Here is a 9,314-nt window from a genome sequence, read left to right as displayed (position 1 = left end):
ACACCAATTTGCATGTTTCTCTTTTATTAGTGTAGACTAGAAGCCCGTTGCACGAAGATTCACGCAATAGGCCTTCCTTCCCCTGGCTGCCGGCACCGGGGGAACCAGGCCTTTGGTCCAGCCGCAGCAGAGAAGCCAAGCCTCTTCAGTTTTCAGTCTTCAGTATTAACTCTGGCCAGCGTATTCAGTCTTCGGTCCATGCCTGTGTACGCAAATTAACAGCCATACTTGTTGGGTTAATTTGCATACTCATCCTGATTGGCTGGTGGGTGTAGTGGAATAACACCAATTTGCATGTTTCTCTTTTATTAGTGTAGATTATATGCCCGTTGCACGAAGATTCACGCAATAGGCCTTCCTTCCCCTGGCTGCCGGCACCGTCTGACCCCTGAAAAGCCTCCTTGTGAGAGGGTACCTTGGGAGGGCCTGACCTTCCACGGTGTTGGAAAATCTCACTTTTCCTGTGTGTCTCCTTTATGCTCCCACTACTGTCACGCAACACTTCTGACACCAGATGTGTGGGGTTCAAACAATTCTGCAACACCAGCTGGGTGTCCTACTGAGACAGGCCAGTAAGCCAGGACAAGGGAATAGAAAAACTGAGACAGACAGCTGAACAAACTGGCCGAGCAATTTACAGCCACATACAGAAGGTCTCTCCCTAGAGATAACATCTGGGCCTCAGTCTTCTTTCAGCTCCAGGCCCAGAAAAGCAGCAAAACCAGGTGGGTGATGCCAGGACCAGCTGCAATGACCAATGACTCTGCCCTGGCACTGAGCAGTCAGCGGAGCGTGACCCTGAAAGGACACATCTGGAAAACTAATGTTTTGCTGAAACCCTCCCCTGAGAGCTCCCCTAAGATTCCCACCTGCAAGAGAGAGAGAGAAATCCCCAAGACAAAGGACCCTGTGCACGCTCCCTCACGGAAGTATGCCTGCGCCTTCCCTTTCCTTTCTTTGCCCCACAGGCACCGATCTCCTAAACTCTAAGAGGCCCCATGAGACTTGCAACCAGGGGAGCAATGGGCAGCGGCAGCGCGTCCCAGGCTCACCCCCAGAATCTGTCTCCAAGACCTCCTTTCCTTTGACTTCTCGGTGAACTAAAGCAGCCTCACCTTGGCTCATTTCTTTCCCATAACGACATTGGAACCAAAGCAGCCATGCCTAGGTCTCTCCTGTTGCTTCTTCTATGCTAAGCCCTTATTGTTTCACTATCCCCAGTTGTAATACTCATGCCCCCAAAGGCACCTGGACTGGTATTGTGAAATCTTTCCTGCGCGAAGTCAAGAGCTTACACAGTACCGGCCCTAGGCAGACCCCCTCAGGGCTACGCACCCTGTCCAGTAACACTACAATTCAGCTCAATTCTGACGAGGTCTACCTGGAGATAGAGTCCAGTCCCCTAGGTCAGTGGTCGGCAAACTCATTAGTCAACAGAGCCAAATATCAACAGTACAACGATTGAAATTTCTTTTGAGAGCCAAATTTTTTAAACTTAAACTATATAGGTAGGTACATTGTTATTAACTTAATTAGGGTACTCCTAAGGCTTAGGAAGAGCCACACTCAAGGGGCCAAGGAGCCACATGTGGCTTGCGAGCTGCAGTTTGCTGACCACTGAGATAGGATAATGAACAACATAAACTAAATAACAAAAACAGATCCAGAGACAGAGAAGCATCGATCAGACTGTCAAATCCCAGAGGGAATGTAGGGGAAGGTGGGGGTAAGGGGGAAAGATCAACCAAAGGACTTGTATGCATGCATATAAGCCTAAGTAATGGACAGAGACAACAGGGGGGGTGAGGGCATGAGTTGGGGAGGTCGGGGGATTATGGTGGGATAAGGACACATATGTAATACCTTAGTCAATAAAGAAATTTAAAAAAAATAAAGAAAATAAAATTAAAAAAAATAAAAATACTTCACTATATATTCACTTAATATCAAAATTAGTAGATTACAATAAATTTTGGAAAACATCAAAGGAGCAGTTCCAATAGTTAGTACAGCCTTTTCATTATATATACTAGAGGCCCAGTGCATGAAATTCGTGCACGGGGGGTGTCCCTCAGCCCAGCCTGCATCCTCTCCAATCTGGGACACATCAGGTGATGTCTGACTGCTGGTTTAGGCCTGATCCCACAGAAATCAGGCCTAAACCAGCAGTCGGACATCCCTCTCACAATCCGGGACTGCTGGCTCCTAACCACTCGCCTGCCTGCCTGCCTGATTGCCCCTAACCACTTCTGCCTTTCAGCCTGATCGCCCCCTAACGGCTCCCCTGCCAGCCCGATTGATGCATAACTGCTCTCCTGCCGCCTGATCACCCCCAACTGCCCTCCCCTGAAGGCCTGGTTGCCCACACCTCCCCTCCCCTGCCAGCCCGATTGCCCACAACTGCCCTCTCCTGCTGGCTATCTTGTGGTGGCCATTTTGTGATGACGCGGGTGTGTCCATCTTGTGATGATGTAGGGGCGGCCATCTTCTGATGATGTAAGGGCGCCGCACGAGGGCCACTTAGGCTTTTATTGGTATAGATAAAAATACCCTGTTTTAGTTAAACTTAGTTGCACTTTTAAAGTTTTAGCAGCTTTTTTCAAGTTGTGAGGATTTTCTTTTTGTTTCAAAATGAACTACTTATGTAAAGGAAAGTGAATGATTTTGGTAGTTCAATATGTAGGGATCAACATACATCCCTTTCAAAATGGTTGTGCGTGCAGTTTTGCGACCTAGAAGGGAAACAGAATCTAAAGTAACTAGGATAACTGGATTTATACCACATTTAATCTGAACTGACACTGCCTTTGCTGATAAAACAAAGGGCAATTTCTCTAAAATGAAGTATATTCTTATATTCATTGTCTCTAAACTGTGATTTATTGCACATGTATTTTTTTCTTGTCTGAAAACATATTATGTGACAATAAAAAATTAAATTGCTCTTTTCTATTCCCAATCTCAGGACAATAATTACATACAATTCTTTCTTCAGGAATTAAAATTCATTTAAATTATTATTTTAAAGTTTATCATAAAAATAGTTTTAAATAGTTTCCTATCTCAAAACACTTGCCATATTTTATGTAATATTGAACACACATTACATTGCAAATCAAGACTGGGGGATATATTTTAAAAATCAAAGTTCAACATATAGATGTTTAAGATTAATATAAGGATGGATAGCATTCAATTTATTAGGTGCTATCCATCATTATATATCACCCATCCTTATGAATCAATGACTTAAATCCTTGCTTTTGAGACCTTTCTCTTTTTTTATACAAACCACTACTCTTGCACCCAATCAAGGTGATTATTTCTCTATTCTTTGCCTCAGTAGTCTGAAAGGCTACTTAGAAATAGATGCTTTCTGTACAGGTTGAATTGTGTAAAAAAAATCACATGTTGTAGTCCTAACATCCAGTACTTCAGAATGTGATCTTATTTAGAAATAGTATCATTACAGATGTAATTAAGATGAGGTCATACTGTAGTAGGGTGAGCCCCTAATTCCATATGACCATTGTCCTTATAAAAAGAGAAAATCTGAGCACAGGCAACACACAGGGAGAACACCATGTAAATACTGGAGTTATGCTGCTACAAGCAAAACAATGAACAGACGCTAGGAGAGAGTTTTGAAATAGATCCTTTCCTAGTTCCTTGAGAGAAACAGCATGCCTACTGTCACCTTCATATCACACTTCTAGCCTCTATAGAAACGTGAGAAAATACATTTCTGTTGTTTAAGCCACAGAGTTCCTAGTAGTTTGTTATGGCAGCCCTAGGAATTAACACAAATGTAAATACCAATATTGATAACAACCTTGTTCTAATGATTCATTTGTATATACTTTCCTGGCTTGAATTTCAGTTATTTTATTCTATAAAACATTGATATTCGCACCCTACTCTTATTTGCCATAACAACAAATACCAATATTTCTGGCATCCCTAACTAAAGCATTATCTATATTGAGGATACTCTCATCTCTCTCGCTCTTTTAAAAAACTGTGTTTATTGATTTTAGAGAGAAAGGAAGGGAGAGAAAGATAGAAACATTGATGAGAAGGAAACATTGATTGGCTGCCTCCTGCATGCCCCCTACTGGGGATCAAGCCTGTAACCAAGGCATGTGCTCTGATCCGGAATGGAACCAGCGACTTCAACCTCTTGGTGCACGGACCCACAGTGAGCCACGCTGGCCCCGCTCATATTTCTCTTCCAGTATGAAGCGGGGAGCTTTTAGGTCCTTTATTTTATTGTTATTTTTATTTACATTTATTTGATAACTTTTTATCTATTTTCCTTTTTTTCTTCGATAACTTTTAAATGGAGGCTTGTGAATGGGACTTATATATTTCTTGCATCGAGTGTACACTAGACTTTGTGCTGTATGCTTCCAAATGCTTCTTAAACCTGTTAGAGAAAGTCAACGATCTTGTGATTGACTGCATGATAGCTATTGTGTGAGGGGACACAGGAGAAACTGGTACAGTATATAAAGGTGACTACTCATAATTGTATATAAGCACATGAAAAATGTATGTTCAATTTTAATTAAATATTAGGACTTAAACAGTAGGAAGATAAATTAGATTACAGTCAGAAAGGTTTGGTATGTATCTCAGATCTTATTAACTATATGGCTATATTTAAATCAGATTTATTACAATATAATTTAGATACTAAACAGTTTATTTAAAATTACAATTCAAAGTTTTAATATGTTCACAGGTAAGTGCAACCATCATCACAATCTAATTTTAGAACACTTTATCTCCCCCAATAGAAATTCTGCAAACACTCCCTATCTTTCCTACCCACTAGCTCTATAGATTTGTTGTCTCTATAGATTTGCCTATTTTAGACATTTCATATAAATGCATTCATATAAATATGGCTTTTTAGGACTTTCTTTAACTTAGTATAGTATTTTCAAGGTTTATGCATGTTGGAGCACATATTAGTAATTAATTTCTTTAAATTGCTGAATGGTAGTCCATTGTATGGATTTACCTCATTTGTGTTTATTGTTTTATTTACTATTTCTGTTTGTAATACCTATTTGACTTGTTTATACTTCTAGGCTATTAGGAACAATGTTGCTATAAATGTTCATATACAAATTTTTGTGTGAACATATGTTTTAATTTCCCCTAGGCATATACGTAAAAATAGAATTGCTGAGTCTTATGGTAACTGTATGGTTATGAGTTTGAGGAACTGCCAAATGATTTTCCAGAGCTGATATACTACTTCAAATTCTCATCTGCAATGAATGAAGATTCTTTTTCTCTACATCCATGTCAACACTTACTATCTCTTTTTTTAAATGATAGCCATCACAGTGAAAGTGAAGTAGTATTTGATTGTGGTTTTGATGTACATTTCCTTAGTAACTAACATCTTTTCATGCCTGTATGGTCATGTGTATATATTCTTTGGCCACATTGTTACTAATTTATTTGTCTTATTAGTATTAAATTGTAAGAAGTCTTTACATATTCTGGATAAACTAGATTATATTATTATAATTAATTCTATACTATAGTTAAAGAGATTAAAATTCACCTGAATTTAATGACTTTTCTAACCTGTGATTATATAATGATTAAGTTTCAGACCTATCACTTAAATATAGGTCATCTGTTTTTTGTCTGTTGCTCATTATTACTCAAAATTAAGTTAATATTAAGAATCCTTAGGGTAGAGTCTGCATCACCATTGAAATTTTAGTTTCATTTAGGAAGAACTTATAGCATATACATTTGTAGATATAGATATAATTCTGTTTTATAAAGTAGTATATTGATCTAAAAAGTTAGAGTTCCAAGAACAAATGTAATTTTAGCTATTCTGGAATTCTTTTTCTTTAAGTATTTTTTTTTTATTGATTTCAGAGAGGAAGGAAGGAGAGAGAAACATCAATGATGAGAGCAAATCATTGACTGGCTGCCTCCTGCACACACACTGGGGTTTTAGCTATTCTGGAATTCTTTTTCTTTAAGTATTTTTTTTTTATTGATTTCAGAGAGGAAGGAAGAAGGAGAGAGAAACATCAATGATGAGAGCAAATCATTGACTGGCTGCCTCCTGCACAACCCACACTGGGGATTGAGCCCACAACCCGGACATGGGCCCTGACAGGGAATCGAACCATGACCTCCTGATTTATAGGTCAACGCTCAACCACTGAGCCATGCTGGCTGGGATATTCTGGAATTCTTATAAATAGCCATTTATTGAAATTTCCTTATTAAATATTTCCCCTGTTCAATAGAAACTTCAACTTGAATCTAATCCTCACTTCAGTTCATATCTTTAGGATCTAATTGACCCATCTTCTTTGACTTCTTTGCCTTCACTCTTTTTTTTTTAACTGACCTTAAAATAAATAAATAAATAAATAATAAATTTTTAAATTAAATGTATTCAGATGATATAGGTAAATAAATGTATATAGATTTCAAGTGTACAATTCTATGGTATATCATATGTATATTGAATTGCGTGTTTACACCACAAATCAAATCTCTTTTTGTCGCCACATATCTGATCCCCTGTACCCTTTACTGAAGCCCAGCTCCCTTTTCTCTGGTAATCTGTGTGTGTGTGCACGTGTGTGTGTGTGCTCTTTTTATATGTTTGGCACAAATACTAATCATTGACTGGCTGCCTCCTGCACAACCCACACTGGGGATTGAGCCCACAACCCGGACATGGGCCCTGACAGGGAATCGAACCATGACCTCCTGATTTATAGGTCAACGCTCAACCACTGAGCCATGCTGGCTGGGCTATTCTGGAATTCTTATAAATAGCCATTTATTGAAATTTCCTTATTAAATATTTCCCCTGTTCAATAGAAACTTCAACTTGAATCTAATCCTCACTTCAGTTCATATCTTTAGGATCTAATTGACCCATCTTCTTTGACTTCTTTGCCTTCACTCTTTTTTTTTTAACTGACCTTAAAATAAATAAATAAATAAATAAATAAATAAATAAATGCGTGTTTACACCACAAATCAAATCTCTTTTTGTCGCCACATATCTGATCCCCTGTACCCTTTACTGAAGCCCAGCTCCCTTTTCTCTGGTAATCTGTGTGTGTGTGCACGTGTGTGTGTGCTCTTTTTATATGTTTGGCACAAATACTCCTTATTAAAGGCAGTTCGATGGTTGTAATAACAATGTTTTAGAATTATATTTTATGTTACTAGTTGGGTTGTATATGATTATTTCAGATATCATCTAATACTGAATCTGTTAGCAAACACATGCATTCATATACCTTCTAAAGCTATGGCTATGCCACTTTAATTTTTAAAAAAAATATATTATATTTTAACTAGAGGCCTGGTGCACAAAATTCATGCAAGAGTAGGCCTTCCTTCCACCAGCTGCCGGCACCAGCTTCCCTCTGGCACCTGGAACCCGGGCTCGCCTGGCAGCCCCGGCTTCATCCAGAAGGTCATCTGGACGCATGTCCGGTCTAATTAGCATATTATGCTTTTATTAGTATAGATATTATGTTGATTGAATGAGTTAGTACGATCTCTTTCATGACAAAAAATTGATATTTTTCTATCTTGGTATTCAAAAACTTCAATCCTGGTCACTGAAATATAAAGAATAAAATAAAATTACACTATGTTTCAGGTAATATAAGAAAAAATATTCAGAGCAATTAGAGTTGTCAGCATTTCAAAACAATTATTTGGAAAGTAGAAGAGATCTTGGGCAATAGTTGATCTGGATATAATGGATATGGTAGTTTGAGAGGGGAATTAGTTTGTGTTTTGAAGCTAATTAAAGCACAGTTTGTTAAATGTCACATCTGTTGTTAATAAAGCATATGGTTTTAAGATTTAATCTTGTGACAGATCTGGCATTTTTCAAAGGATATATGCTTATATTTGGATTTAGGATGATTTGATCCTTTTGTGAAATAAAAAAATTTAATATTCAGGGTGAGATTTCAAGAGAGAAACTTTAAAATACTTGAGGGAGAAATTTTAAAATTAGGTTATATTCTATGACTAAAAAACTACTTGTTAATATTTGTAAGTTAAGCTAAAAATAAGTGTTAAACTATTATAGGAATTAGAAAATATTCCAGTTATTAGATAAGTAGATATTTTGGGTCAAAGAATTTAAGATCATTTTTATTGCAGCATTTTAAGTATTGGTTTTTGATACAAATTATTATTTATTCTCATATATCAATTCAACATGGATTTGATTTTATACTGTCAGCTTTCAAATGCATGAGAATGAATATGAATCTCACACAATACAAAATGCATAACAGTTCTGTTTGAATATATAAATGTTATAGAAGTTTTCCTGATAATTTTAATTGAAAGTCTACTTTTCAGGGCAACCCAATTTTATGTGTGTTCAATTAATATTGTCTTTCATTGCATGAAGATAATTTGTGTTGCTTTCATGTCTGCAATCTAGGAAGGTAAAACAAGAAGAAAATTACAATCCTCCATTTGACCTCTTCTCTCACCTAATTTGAAAGCTTTGTTTCTGTGGAGATCTCCATGGTTACTAGTTACACAGACTTTTTAAATGTTTAACAATGTTACAGAGACCCATGGCGCTACTGCTTTGCCTTTCAGCAAATAAGGGCATTTGTACTCTGAGACTGCACCTCTGAAATCCTAAGTGTGGATTTGATGAAGTGTATTGTAATGGCTACACATATTGGTGGCTTATACATGTGCATAAATGGGTGATTTCACTCTGAGAGACTGTACCTAAATTTGCAATTTGTCAAAGTATATGCCTACTAATAGGTAGAATTGAATTTAAGTGACTAGACAGATCAATGTCACTGTGCCTTAGAAATAGCAGAGACAAATCTCCAGTTGGGGTATCAGTTTTGTTATCTTTAGTTATGACAGGAAATATCAGGACAGTGGGGGGAAAGAAGAGGCGTCATCGAGGAATATCAGACATTATTTTAACAAAGAATAAACATTTATACAATAAAATAAATTGAACACAAGTATAAGTTTTCATTTGGACAGCAACAGCTGGAAGGAAAAGAAGGGGTAAAGTATTTACTGTCACACATTTTAACATCTTGTCCATTTCATCCACCTTAACTTTTTTTTAAAATGATCAAGTTTTATATGCAAATATTTATATGCTATATAAATGTATAAAAAGTGACACTGCAGGTTTAAAGTTAGTCAAATAGTGGACTTTTTTCTCAGCCATGTAAAATGTTTGGCCAGGCCAGAGATTTTAATTACATAAACCATGTAAGAAGGGATTAACATATATAAAA

The sequence above is a fragment of the Myotis brandtii genome, unplaced genomic scaffold, assembly GCF_000412655.1.
Source record: "Myotis brandtii unplaced genomic scaffold, ASM41265v1 scaffold186, whole genome shotgun sequence".
Classification (NCBI taxonomy): domain Eukaryota; kingdom Metazoa; phylum Chordata; class Mammalia; order Chiroptera; family Vespertilionidae; genus Myotis; species Myotis brandtii.
Note: the sequence above shows the minus strand (reverse complement) of the source record.